Genomic DNA, 14,270 nt, shown 5'->3' on the forward strand with positions numbered 1-14,270 from the left:
TGTTTTTATAATAAGAATAATTTGTTTTTTTTAAGAAAAAATGTTTTATAACCTATTTTCAAGTCCCTGTTAAGTACACCCACCATACATAATCCTTTTATACAGGGTCGTACGTATCGACTGAAGGATTTTTATCCAAAACGAAGACAATCTAAAGGTTTCTGGCAGTTTTGCACAATAAAAATTATTAAAATATGTAGTAGGGGTATTTGTTATTTTTCCTACATCTATTTTTTTTACATTTACGGTGTTTAATTAAGGATTAGAATAATTAGAATTAGAATAAGTGGGAGAGGGGTTAATCTCTGCGACCTTAGAGATCTATTGTGTCCCCCTTTCTTGAGTTATAACTCATCATACAGTCGCAGAACTTCCTACGGAGACCCGTGTCCCTCACAGTCGAGGAGCTACGACCCAGGCCGGGTAGACGAAACGGTAGCTTGTGTCGCCTGTTGGGTTTAGAGGTAGGAGGTAGGCTCCCGACCCTTGGAGGAGGTGGTAACTTGATGCCACTTGCGGAGGATGGTCTCAAGCAAGTGTCAGCCACCTCTCCTGTAGTTCTCTTTGGGTTTGGCCCCTTGGAACTTTCATTGTTACTGTTCCCAGTGTTCCTAGGGGGTTTCCCCACAGCTTCACCGGTGATGTTTTTATTACTATTATTACCAGATCTCATAGTGTTCTCATGAGTCGCTAGGGACAGTCGGTCCACTTCTACAGAGCCCCGCATGTAGAAGTAGGGGGTAAAGCTTCTGAGATTGCTTCTTAGACCAAGCCAAGTGCTAGGGATTCCCCCCAGCACCTGACCAGGAGCTTCCCCACCAACGACAAGGTCTTGCATCTCCTAGGGGAATCTCCTAATTAAGGATGACTCAGTTTAAAGCAATGTTGCTGTCAAAAATTCTGCAATTCGAAAAATTGTAACATTTAACAAAAAATTAATAGATACATTTTTATATTTCAACGTGTCTTTTTACACACATTTCATAACAAAACCAAAGTGCTTGACGATGAAAAGAAATAAAAAGGTAAACGGAAAAAATCTATCTAAAAGTCAGTTGATCATGGGGTCTTTTACGATTAATTGTACTCGGTTCAAGCAGTTATTGTAAGCAATGATTTTATGAAACATACTTTATAATACTGCTGTCAAGTATCTATCACAGCATTTTTGATCGTGATATTTTTTTAATAAACAGTTTATTTTTAATTTACATCTAAAATTTTTCTCCTAATTATAAAATAGGTAAAATACACAAAATTTCGTGATTTACTTTATACAAGATCTGGAATTTTTTGTGAAGTTGAAAGAATATGAGGGCTTTTAAGGCTCCTTTGGAAAATTTTCAAAAGTCCATTTTGAGTTCAAAATTGTTAAAAATAAAGTCTAAGCTATCATTGGGGATTAAACGTGAAACAAAAACATTTATTTATAAGTTTTATAACATGTCTAATTAAATTTGAAGAAATATTGCTGGTTGCTGTAGATAAATAAGGAAAATACGTAAATAAAAAGGACGTTTTAGGGCAAAAAAAGTCACAAGGATAATTTGTTTAAAAAAAGGACTGTCCTTTTCAAAAAAGGACAGGTGGCAATCCTAGGTAATACTGATAGGTCCCCCAAAGTATCTCCCCTACTATAATTCATCATTTTTGTTAACTTAAGACAAAAATTAATATTAAGAATATATTATACAAGTATTTGTTGATCATTTCAGGCTAAATTGAATATTTTACTGACAAATTTCTTTAAAGTGCTACTCAACAGAAGAACCTTTACTAAAGCATTCGTAATATTTGGCGTATGAATCCTGGCCTATAATAGTTTTTATACAAAACTGAAGACATGTAAAGATTCTACGTCGTGTGCGTTTAAAGGAAAGAAAAATTTATATCGGCTTATAATATTAAATTTTTCAGAGCATCATCAGGCAAGCGTAGCCTTAGATTTAGCTCAGATCAACACAGGGACGGATTCAACAAAATTCTTGTTCAATAATACCTAATCAGTATTGCCAACTCTTTGCTGAAAAAAAGTCAAATATCTGGGAATAACTCTGGACAGTAAACTTCATGTATACAGGGTGGTCCAAACTGTATTCCGGATACTTTGGAAGATAAAAATAAATAAAAAACTTTGTATACATGTATGTCCGAAAATGCTTAGTTTCGGAGATACAGGATGTAGAAGTTTCATTTTTATTTCGATTTTTTCAAAATAATTTTTGAAGTAACGTCAATATTTGGATTAAAATTGGTGTTTGGGAGTTTTTTGATATGAGAAATTTGATTTTGATGTCAATATGACTCCTACTTATAGAGTTTTAAATGTTTTGAAGAGTAAAAACTTTTTGTCTGTACCTGTATAAAACTACCGGGTAAAAAAATATACATTTAGGACATTTTTTACGTAGACAAGGTCTTTTGGTAAAAATCGCCACAAGTAGTGGTTCTCGAGATATTTGGAATCGAAATTATCAATACCTGTCATCATTGACATATATTAAACATGTTGACTAAATAGTTATTAAACTGAAATCATAAATTTGAAATATTTTAGTGGCAAAAGTTCAACAGAAACTGTTTTATCATCATTTTTTCGAAGAAAAATTTATCATTAATTTAAAAGAATTAAAAAGTTGCCAAATTTATCATTTCAGTCAAATAACTATCTACTCACCATGTTAATTTTTTGTCAATAATTTTTACCAAGAGGCATTTTTTACGTAAAAAATCACGTAAAGGTATATTTTTTCACCCAGTAGTTTTATACAGGTACGGACGAAAACTTATTACTCTTCAAAACAGTTAAAATATATGTACTTGGCGCCCCCTACAAATAGGAGTCATATTGACATCAAAATCAAGTTTCTCATGTTAAAAAACTCCCAGAAACCAATTTCCATCTAAATATTAACGTTACTTTAGAAATTATTTGGAAAAAATCGAAATAAATATGAAAATTCTACACCCTGTATCTCCGAAACTAAGAATTTTAGGACATACATTTTTACAGACTTTTTTACTTATTTTTATCTGCAGAATATGCTGCCAAAGTTTCCGGAATACAGTTCGGACCACCCTGTATATGTAATTTAGGTTTAATTACTGAGAGAAACCGCACAAAAAAAATGAGAAACCTGCTTCTACCTTAAATAATAAAAATAATAATTTATATTATTCAATACCTTAGAATATAAGTGTAATGGACTAAGAAATATTTAAGAAGTTTTTTATAGTTCTTTACAGTGATATACAGGGTGTCCCGGAAATAAGTGCAAGTATTTTAAAGGGTGGTAGATCTCGATAAAAGAAACACTTTTTCTCTTTATCGTTTTTCAAATAAGTCCAAAATTGCGGAGTTATTTTACTTTGAAAATTTCCAAAAAAAAATGATTTTTTGCCAAAATTTTGAGAACCACTGGATCTTTTCTGGATTTTCTTTTCTTAAATTTAATGTACTACTTATGTGGCCATATTATCAATTAAAAATTATCTTTAGTTAATAAATATATATGGAAAACTTCTATGGAACAGGTATATTAAGAACTTTACCAGAAAATATATTTTTTACCACATTTTGCGATGGATGTATCCTAGCATAATAGTAAGACCCATGATTACTTATAGAGCGGTTATGCTTGGTACACAAAACCGGAGCAATATACAGCAAGGCAAAACCTGTACAAAATGCAGACTTCTGGCATGCATCTGTATCACAGATATACTCGTCATAAATTCCTTGAAATAATAATTTCTGAATATTTTTCAAAACGTAACTCGCCATGGAAAAAAATATTGTTTTATACACGACGATAAAATACCATTTTATCGTCTTGTATAAAAAATAAATATTGTACAACTATCTTTTTATTTTTATTTTTTTGAAGATATAGCTTCGTTGAAGGTGTATCCTTATACAAACTCTAAAAAATATTGTTTAGTCCGTCCCTGGCGGCTTTATAGAAAGAACTTCTTCCAAGGTGGTCTCTCTTGGTCAATTAAGTTGTGTATTATTACAGCATATGATTCTTAGATGCCAGAGAGAGGCGAACAAGACGAGCACGAGTGCAAGAGAGATGGCTAGAGAAGAGATATAGAGATGGAACAATTAAAGGGTCTGATATTTCGGATGCTTTTAATACTGTTTTAATTATTTGTTTGTTTATTGATGAGTGCGACGTGGCATAAGATCGAAACGTTTTGTTTAGCGAGTTACAAATGAAGATTGATCGGTATTAACTATACGTGAACGATCACTTTAAAATATTATTTTTTCAGTTAAGTGTAGTTAATATAGACCTACATGGTTAAGATATACAGGGAGTCAAACTTCAAAAAAGGTCTATGTTTCACTATTGATGAACGAATGCAAGACCAAGATCAAGAGTTTCTTGGTCTTGGTGCAAGACGAGATGAAGACCATCGAGACATTGATTTTTCTCCGAAGGAAGAGTAACCATAACTCCGATTCTGAATCTCTTACTCATAGAAGAGAGAAAATTGAATAATCAATACCAGAAATAAAAGAGATGTGGTATATGTCATCCATATGCCAATGAAGAAATGACAAAAAACAAAAATCTCATGAATCAAATGTGCACGATCCATGTGCGGCAAATGCAGATCCTATATTAGCATGAACTGTATTTGAAAAAGTTAGGTACAGTCCGTTTGCTGGATCTGTGTCTATGAAAGGAATGCGGACAAAAAACATTTAAATAAATAGCAATATATTTTATACGTCGACTTGACGAGTACGTCACCGCAAATCGTTCCGCCCACTCATTTTATTGGCTACTTGCAAATTTGTCGAATTTTTATTGATAGGACGCGTCGTCTAATTTTTTACGAAAAACATCTAGAAAATATCGTTTCCCCTCTCACGGATACCCCGTAGCTACAGAACGGACAGACGTACTGTACAGGGTGGGTCAAATTCGACGCTTTTAAATGGAAACACCCTTTTCTATAGGAGATAGACGGAAACTAATATCGGTGTCTGGAGCTCAATTTTCATTAAAAACATGATGGTGAAAACCGCACATCAATATCTTTTACCGTTTCGGAATTACGGGGTGTTTTTCAAAAATGTGCATTTTTAACAAATCGCTGTAACTTTTTTGCTATGGAAAATTTTGTATTTCTATGAAAACGTTTTCAAAGCATCTTTTTACGTAGAATTTAATTGTTTATAATTTTTTTAAAATTAATAATTTAAGAGTATTCAACAGAAAAATTGATTTTTTATATGGGACACCCTGTATATTTTTAATTTATTGAAAAGAATTTAAAATTACCTTTCCAAAAATATAACACACTTGATATTTTGCTCGATTCCTCTTCGAGATATAGAGTATATAAAAATTCGCCCGCTTTAAATAAGTAGGCTTTGAACGGCACCGGCTGATGATGCCCTTAATGGAACTCGAAAACATATTTTTTCCAGCAAGACGACTCAGAACGCTGAAGTTATCAGCAAATTTTTGCAGCCAATTTCAAGAATAATTGAATAACTAACCAAGATCCCAAACTTTGGCCGTCGAGGCCGCCTGACTTAGTGCCCGTGGATCTAATCCTCTGGATATATTTGCGGAAGAATAAAGGTTCCTTATTCCGTATAATCTAGACAAGAATTAGAAATACTTAGCAGTTATGAGAGGGTATCTTTCACCCCCACTGAGTTAATGAATTCTGCGAGAAATGTTCAAAAACTGCCCCGTCTGTCCATAACAGAAGACGGTTGATATGTCGAACACCTGTAGCAAAATCTCATGTCTTGGTTTGCTATTTATTTTTATTGTTATTAGATATAGTTTAAATGTGTTGATGTTGGTTAAATATATTTTAAATTGTTATAAAATTCTGCATCTCTCATAATAAATATTATTTTCGTTTTAATTGATGCTCACAGCTTGAATTTTTGCATTATAGCCGGTGCCGTTCAAAAGCCTACTCATTTAAAGCGGGCAAACTTTTATATACTCTCTATCTCGAAGAGGAATCGAGCAAAATATCAAGTGTGTTATATTTTGGAAAGGTAATTTTAAATTCTTTTCAATAAACTAAAAATATACAGGGTGTCCCATATAAAATCAAATTTTCTGTTGATAATTCTTAAATTATTAATTTAAAAAATATATACTTAAACCATTAAATTCTACGTAAAAAGTACTTTGAAATGTTTTCATAAAATACAAAATTTTCCATAGCAAAAAGTTACAGCGATTTATTAAAATGCATATTTTTGAAAAACACCCCGTAACTCCGAAACGGTAACAGATATCGATATGCGGTTTTCACCATCATGTTTTTGACAAAAATTGAGCTCCAGACACCGATATTAGTTTTTGTCTATCTCCTATAGAAAAGGTTGTTTCCATTTAAAAGCGTCGAATTTGACCCACCCTGTACATTCAAGGTTTGCAGTTTTGTTGAAAATATTTTATGTTTATTACATTAGCTTCACATTTCAGTTGTTTGTACTTAATACTAATAATAATAATAAATAATACTAAATAATAATAATACGGTAAAATCATAAAATATATAAGTTTTTAATTTCTATGGGTTTCTTAGCCAAGTTATATTTCTGTTGTCAAAAATTCCTAAAAATGCGTTTTACTTTTTTTTGTTTCCGTTCTTATTAACTTTTTTATTTTTTCAGATAAAAAACGAGACTTGGTATGGTAGTTTATGACCTAAATTAGGATTAATTGACGGCATTCAATTGTTTTTGGGCACTTCCTGTTTCACCGGAAATGACTACAACTTTTGATTTTTAATTTTTTTTTACTTTATTCGATAGAAGATGATACTCTGATTAACTAGGGTGGTACCAATACAACATTAGGGTGGTACCAATTAAAAATACTATTATTATACTAAAACATCAAGACAAAAACTATAATAATAATAATAATAATGACGCAAACGAAACGAAGGTTTAGAAAAACAGGTCTTGCAAATTATGGAGCGATGAAAGGCAATTTCATGTAAATTAGTTTTCGGTTAAAAAAAACGGTACCGTCAAGAAATCGAGTGCGGTGGTACGAAGTCGTGCCGTATAATGATTCAATTAAAAGCTGAAAATGTGTTCGGAATTGTGGCTTTTGTTATTCAAGACGATCGCTGTTCAGCCGTTACGCATCGGCTACAGTTTTTGTGTGTTATTAAAGGGCATACTTTTTTTTGATAGAAATTTTGAGGGTTTTACTCGTTTCTCTGGTTTAAATATTTTTTTTATGTTAATAATGCAACACGTGGATTTTTTCTGCTATAAAAATCGGAGAACTATTGGAATATGTAGCGGAATTCAATTACCTCGGCAGTTTGATTTCGGAAAAGGCCAATATCGACTCTGAAATTCAGCACAGAATTAGCAGCACCTCAAGAGCATTTTGGAAATTAAAAGACAGAGTTTTCTATAATCTTGACTTGAGCACAAAAACGAAACTTCGAGCGATGTACCGAGCAATAATAATCCCCACCATGTTATATGGAAGCGAAACCTGGGTGCCGTACCGCCGACACATGAACGTATTAAACAAGTTGCAGCAGAGACACCTATTAAGAATCAAATAGTACCACCATGTCTCAAATGTATCATTCCTTGAAAAAGCGAACTGCGAGAGCACTGAAGTTTCGACCACTCAATGTGACACATTTTCACGCTATTATTATTATTTATTTTTAAACAATTTTTAAAATGTTCTGGTAATCGGTTTCTAAGGCATTGTTTAATGACAAAGTTCTGTCCATAGATAAATGCAACAAGTTTAGATTGGAAAGCCCGTAAAAATTTTGTGTCGCGACCGTTATACGCGATCTGGCGCTGCTATAGCAAGAGTAATATAAGATAAAAATGTTTTTCTTTAATGAAAAAGAAACATTAATGTTATATTTAATTAAAAAAAACTTAAGATACTATAAATTTACTTTAGGACAACAAAATGCATAGATCGTAACTACTCTGATTCAGGAGAATCACTGCTGACAGAATCACAGGTAGATGAAGTATCCTCACATATAAGATATTTCTGTACATCATTTTTCTAATATGTTACTTTTTCGCATTGTTACTGTTCATTTTGTCGGTATGAGGGGTTCGGATGTTAATAGTTATCTTTAATAGACCATATCCATATATTATTTTTTCCTTTTCTTGAATATGAGATTTTATAATAAATTGAAAGATGGTCACTTTTTTTATGCGACGTTTCGCTCCAACATAGTGGACTTTTTCAGGCACAAGTCGTGTCTCATTTGACTGGAAGGTTCATCAATATCTAATAAGAACATATTTTTTGAAATACAAATAATTTTGAGTTCTTTTCCTTATGATCAAGCCAAGTATTAGCCAGATCGGCATTGCTTATCAATTTTACTCCATCTGAAAAGTATTATAAAATAAAAGTTCGTCGCAGCAGACGCAGGTGAACTATACAAAATTAAAAAGTGTATGAATATGGCAACAAAAATATTCAATAAATACGATATGTTTTGATATGTTTTTTTTTTAATGCCTTTTTGAAGTTTGAAAACGTAAAATTTTTATACCCATTTAAGAATCGTCTTAAAAATAAATAAAAACTAAACAATCACGAACTTGTTTAGAAATAAATTTAAAGTACATACCTTGTTTAACAATATCCATAGTGGCTTTCAATTAAGTACGTACCCGTTTAACTCCATAATATACAGAACTACTATGAATGTTATTCTTTTCACTGATGAGATAATGATCGCAAAATTTATTTTTAGTGAAAATATTTGCTAACAAAAACGCTGTTTATGAAAAATAATATACAGGATGGTTGAACATTGCTATAAGTATAAAATTATATATACAGATATTAGTAAATTTTAACTTATTTTTTGATTTTTGTCCATGGGACGAAGCACTGTGCGCCGGCACATGAACGTATTAAACAAGTTGCAGCAGAGACACCTGTTAAGAATCAAATAGTACCACCATGTCTCAAATGTATCATTCCTTGAAAAAGCGAACTGCGCCAAAAAAGATAGCAGAATTTCTTGGACTCTCCAACGCCATTGAATATAGTGGTCATTCTTTCCGGCGGAGCTCTGCAACAATGCTGGCAGATAAGCGGACATAACAGTTTTAAAGCTCGGTTGCTGAGGGTTACAGTGAAAATTCAATTGAACAGAAAACCGAAATAGCAAAAAGAATAATGGGACAGAAAGATACGCCAATTAAGAAATTAAAAGCAGTTCACGTAGAAGCAGAAGCTACCAGCATTGCCAGTACAAGAAATTTACTTATTTCGACTCCTACAACTTGCATTTCTCTTAGAAACGAAAAGTTGGATGCTACTTGTATTCACTTTAATAATTTAAATAATTGTACCTTTATTTTTAATAAATAAATATTTTCATTGCTTCTAACGTTTCATTTTTTACTTTTTTAATTTTGTCACTTTTAGATACTAGTGTCTAAAAGAATGTCATTTCGAATCTCAAATAAATATATCAAAAACTGTCAATTTCGAAACACTTTCACAAAAAAGTATTATTATTTTTAAATATTTATGTTTAATGAATTCGTTCCGATACCAAGGTTATTGAAGAAAATATATTCAAGCAAGCCTTTGCCATTTAATCAAAAATGGCCGGAAAAAAACGAAGAAATTTACCGCGGTTGTCCGGCCGAGCAAGAATAATTGCAGCCCCTGGTCTTACGCGCAAAACGGGGGCCCCAGGGGGCACACCCGTCCACGTGTGGGGCATTCACTAGCGGAGATTTATCAGGGACTTTCGGTGGATATGGAAAAAGAAAGCACAGTACCGCATCAGGGGAGATTTTCGAGAATTAATACCAAAAAAATTCTTACGTATAATTTGATTTTGAATTGAATAATATAAATGAAAGGTATTGAATAATATAAATTATTATTTTTATAATTTAAGGTAGGAGCAGGTTTCTCATTTTCTTTGTGCAGTTTCTCTCAGTAATTAAACCTAAATTACATATACAGGGTGGTCCGAACTGTGGTTCGGAAACTTCAGCAGCATATTCTGCAGATAAAAATAAGTAAAAAAGTTCGTATAAATGCATATCCAAAACTGCTTAATTCTGGAGATACAGGGTATAAAAGTGTTTATACATAATAAACAATATTTGGCGATATAATTCCGGAAAAAGCCGAACCGCTCCGAAATTTTCAAAAGTTTTGGGTCGCGACCGTTGCAAGAATAGCGCCAAATAAATAGTGTTTACATTGTCCTTATGGGCACTTTCCAATCTAAACTTGTTTCATTTATCTATGGTTCTGTCGGGTTCAAACGTCGCCGTATTTCCTACAAAGTTTTGTTAAAAAATGGTGATAATGACGAGTCTTTGAATATTCAACAAGCTGCTGAAACTGCGCTATCCATGTTAGTGCCCGAGAAGTCGAAAAAATTTATACGAGACCACCTACAACAACTTTGAAACCTGGGTCAAAGAAAAACATGTTGAGAATTTTACAAAAAAGGTATTGCTAGCCTATTTTCTGAAGTTATCCACTAACTTAAAGCCGTCAACTTGGAGTAAATATTCGATGCTCCGTACCATGATTTACCTGGACAGAAATGTAGATATTAGCAAATTCACAAACCTTATTGCATTTTTAAAAAGAAAAGCTTCCGGATATCAGGCAAAGAAATCAAAAGTATTTACAAAACTGGAAATAGAACGCTTCATGAAAGAAGACGATGACAAAGAATTCCTGTTAGCTAAAGTTGTCTTAATCGTTGTCGTAATCCGAATACAAAAACTCATTTCTCAAGAGTGTCTACGATTACTGAGGGACCAATAGATGGTATCAATTTCTTACATGTATTTCGTAAGTACGCAAAACTTCGACCACTCAATGTGACACATCAGCGATTTTTCTTGACGTATCGAACAAATCAATGCTGTCCCTGCCTGTTGGAATCAATACAATTGGGGGTATGCCAAAAAAGATAGCGGAATTTATTGGACTCTCCAACACCATTGAATATAGTGGTCATTTTTTCCGGCGCAGCTATGCAGCAATGCTGGCATATTCAGGAGCGGACATAACAGTTTTAAAGCGACATGGAGGTTGGCGATCAAGCTCGGTTGATGAAGGTTACATTGAAAATTCAATTTAACAGAAAACCGAAATAGCAAAAAAAATCACGGGGCAGAAAGATACGCCAAATAAGAAATTAAAAGCAGTTCACGTAGAAGCAGAAGCTACCAGCATTGCCAGTACAAGAAATTTACTTATTCCGACTCCTACAACTTGCATTTCTCTTAGAAACGAAAAGTTGGATGCTTCTTGTATTCACTTTAATAATTTAAATAATTGTACCTTTAAGATTTTTAATAAATAAATATTTTCATTGTTTCTAACGTTCCATTTTTTACTTTAAGGCACTAGTGCCTAAACAAATGTCATTTCGAATCTCAAATAAAAATCAAAACCTGTCAATTTCGAAACGATTTCACAAAAAAGTATTATTATTTTTAAATATTTATGTTTAATGAATTCGTTCCGATACCAAGGTTATTGAAGAAAATATATTCAAGCAAGCCTTTGCCATTTAATCAAAAATGGCCGGAAAAAAACGAAGAAATTTACCGCGGTTGTCCGGCCGAGCAAGAATAATTGCAGCCCCTGGTCTTACGCGCAAACGGGGGCCCCAGGGGGCACACCCGTCCACGTGTGGGGCATTCACTAGCGGAGATTTATCGGGGACTTTCGGTGGATATGGAAAAAGAAAGCACAGTACCGCATCGGGGAGATTTTCGAGAATTAATACCAAAAAAATTCTTACGTATAATTTGATTTTGAATTGAATAATATAAATGAAGGTATTGAATAATATAAATTATTATTTTTATAATTTAAGGTAGGAGCAGGTTTCTCATTTTCTTTGTGCAGTTTCTCTCAGTAATTAAACCTAAATTACATATACAGGGTGGTCCGAACTGTGGTTCGGAAACTTCGGCAGCATATTCTGCAGATAAAAATAAGTAAAAAAGTTCGTATAAATGCATATCCAAAACTGCTTAATTCTGGAGATACAGGGTATAGAAGTTTTATTTTTATTTCGATTTTTTCCAAATAATTTTTGAAGTAACGTCAATATTTGGATGAAAATTGGTGTCTGGGAGTTTTTTAATATGAGAAATTTGATTTTGATGTCTGTATGACCCCAATTTGTAGGGGGCGCCACCTACATGCGTTTTAACTGTTTTGAAGAGTAATAACTTTTCGTCGGTACCTGTATAAAACGTAACGTAAAAAATATATCTCGGTAAAAATCACAAATCGCAACCGTTCTCAAGATATTTAGAAAGGAAATAGTCAATACATCAAATATCAATATTAGTTAAGAAATTATTTGGAAAAATCGAAATAAAAATGAAATTTCTATACCCCGTATTTCCGAAACTAAAAACTACAATTATACGAACTTTTTTACTTATTTTTATCTGCAGAATATGCTGCCGAAGTTTCCGGAATATAGTTCGGAGCATCCTGTATAAAATAAAAGCAGGAAAATTGAAATTAATATACAGTACTTCTGCATCAGTAAATATATATTTTATACACTTCTTTTATGCAAAGCACTCTTTGTTATACAATTACTAGAACAAAACTCATATGTATCTACTCAGTAAATTTTCAAGCCTTTTAACGTTTGCTGTTAAACTTTTATCTACAAAAAGGAGCAGACCTTTTAGAGAAAACCTCATTTCACTGATAGCACTTGTACGTCTCTTATATACCGGCTTATTTTTAGTTCTGCATTTAAATGAAACCGTATCTCTGGTCATTACCATTTAAATTTCCTGCTTATTACGTTTTTTGATCGTTTAATTTGTCGTCTTTGGAGAAACCCGACTCTGTGATGCGAAGACATAAAAAAAGAAACGAATAACTTTATAAGACCAGCCGAAATATGAGATGCAAAAAAATGGATTCAGCATATTTAACAGGAGAATGGAAAAAAGGCTTCTTTAAATAAAATAGTAATTATACAAGATAAATTATAAGTTCTAGGTATAGCTTTGGTATAGCTAAGACTAATATCTCGGGACGTATTTGGAATTTTTACGATAACTCATCTGGAATAAAAGATAATCAATTTTTACTCTACCTAGTATTTTTTCTATCTTTCTTAAGAGATATGCTAATAAAACTTAAATTAACTTTAAAATTGTAGGATATTCGTTACTTTTACAATGTGAAATTAAAAAAAACTACTAAGTTGCAGCTAAACTACAGATTTTTAGACACAAAAAGAGTTTTTACAAAAATATCAAATACTTGTCGAGCTTTTATAATTAACCTTATGGGCTGTTAAGTTGAGAATATTAAAAAAATAATTTTACTTTTTCGCTGGTCGTATTTTTAAGAGATCCTGTATTAACTGCGTTAGTTAAATCATTTTTTTTTAATTTCACATTGTAAAAGTAACGAATATCCTACAATTTTAAAGTTAATTTCAGTTTTATTAGCATATCTCTTAAGAAAGGTAGAAAAAATACAAGTTAAAATAAAAATTGATTATCTTTTATTCCCGATGAGTTATCGTAAAAATTCCAAATACGTCCCGAGATATTAGTCTTAGCTATACCCAGAACTTATAATTCTAGTTAAATTTTGTTTTTTAGGAAAATGGCAGCAACACAAAAATTACAAAAATTACATTCTGTTTTTTTCACACCCTGTATATCATAGAAAACTAAATCTCATACAAAATTTAGAAAAATCAGATCAATCTACGAAAAACGATCTTTAATATGCTAAAAAAATCAACAAAATTGGTCCATTTTTTTCAAAGTTACCAACTCGTTGAAAATGAGTAAAAAAATCGTTGTGGTATTTAATTTGACGGGCAGTTTATATTTATAACTAATTTATTTTTGTTTCCTAAAAAATTTTGATTAAAAGAAAATAAATAAAAGTGGGTATATAAACCCTGTGCCCATTAAGCTTAATCACGTGACTAAAAGTTCATTTGATTTGAACTATAGGTGTTCTTTTTTTGTATTCAGTATATATTTTTATTTACTTAGCTATTGTATGTATAGGTACGTCATATTTATCCTAAAAAAATGCATTACAATATTTTGCAATACACGTATACCTATAACTGTTTCTTGGAGTCGTTAAAAGTATATTCTGATAGCCATCTTAGTTAAAAATTTCGCAAAAATGGAATTATATTACTGCAAAAACCAAGCGAACAAAGTTACCGCTATAAGAGGTGCTAATTTATTCGGTCCAAAT

The sequence above is a fragment of the Sitophilus oryzae genome, unplaced genomic scaffold, assembly GCF_002938485.1.
Source record: "Sitophilus oryzae breed Bouriz unplaced genomic scaffold, Soryzae_2.0 scaffold_381_pilon_pilon, whole genome shotgun sequence".
In the NCBI taxonomy this organism is placed as follows: Eukaryota; Metazoa; Arthropoda; class Insecta; order Coleoptera; family Curculionidae; genus Sitophilus; species Sitophilus oryzae.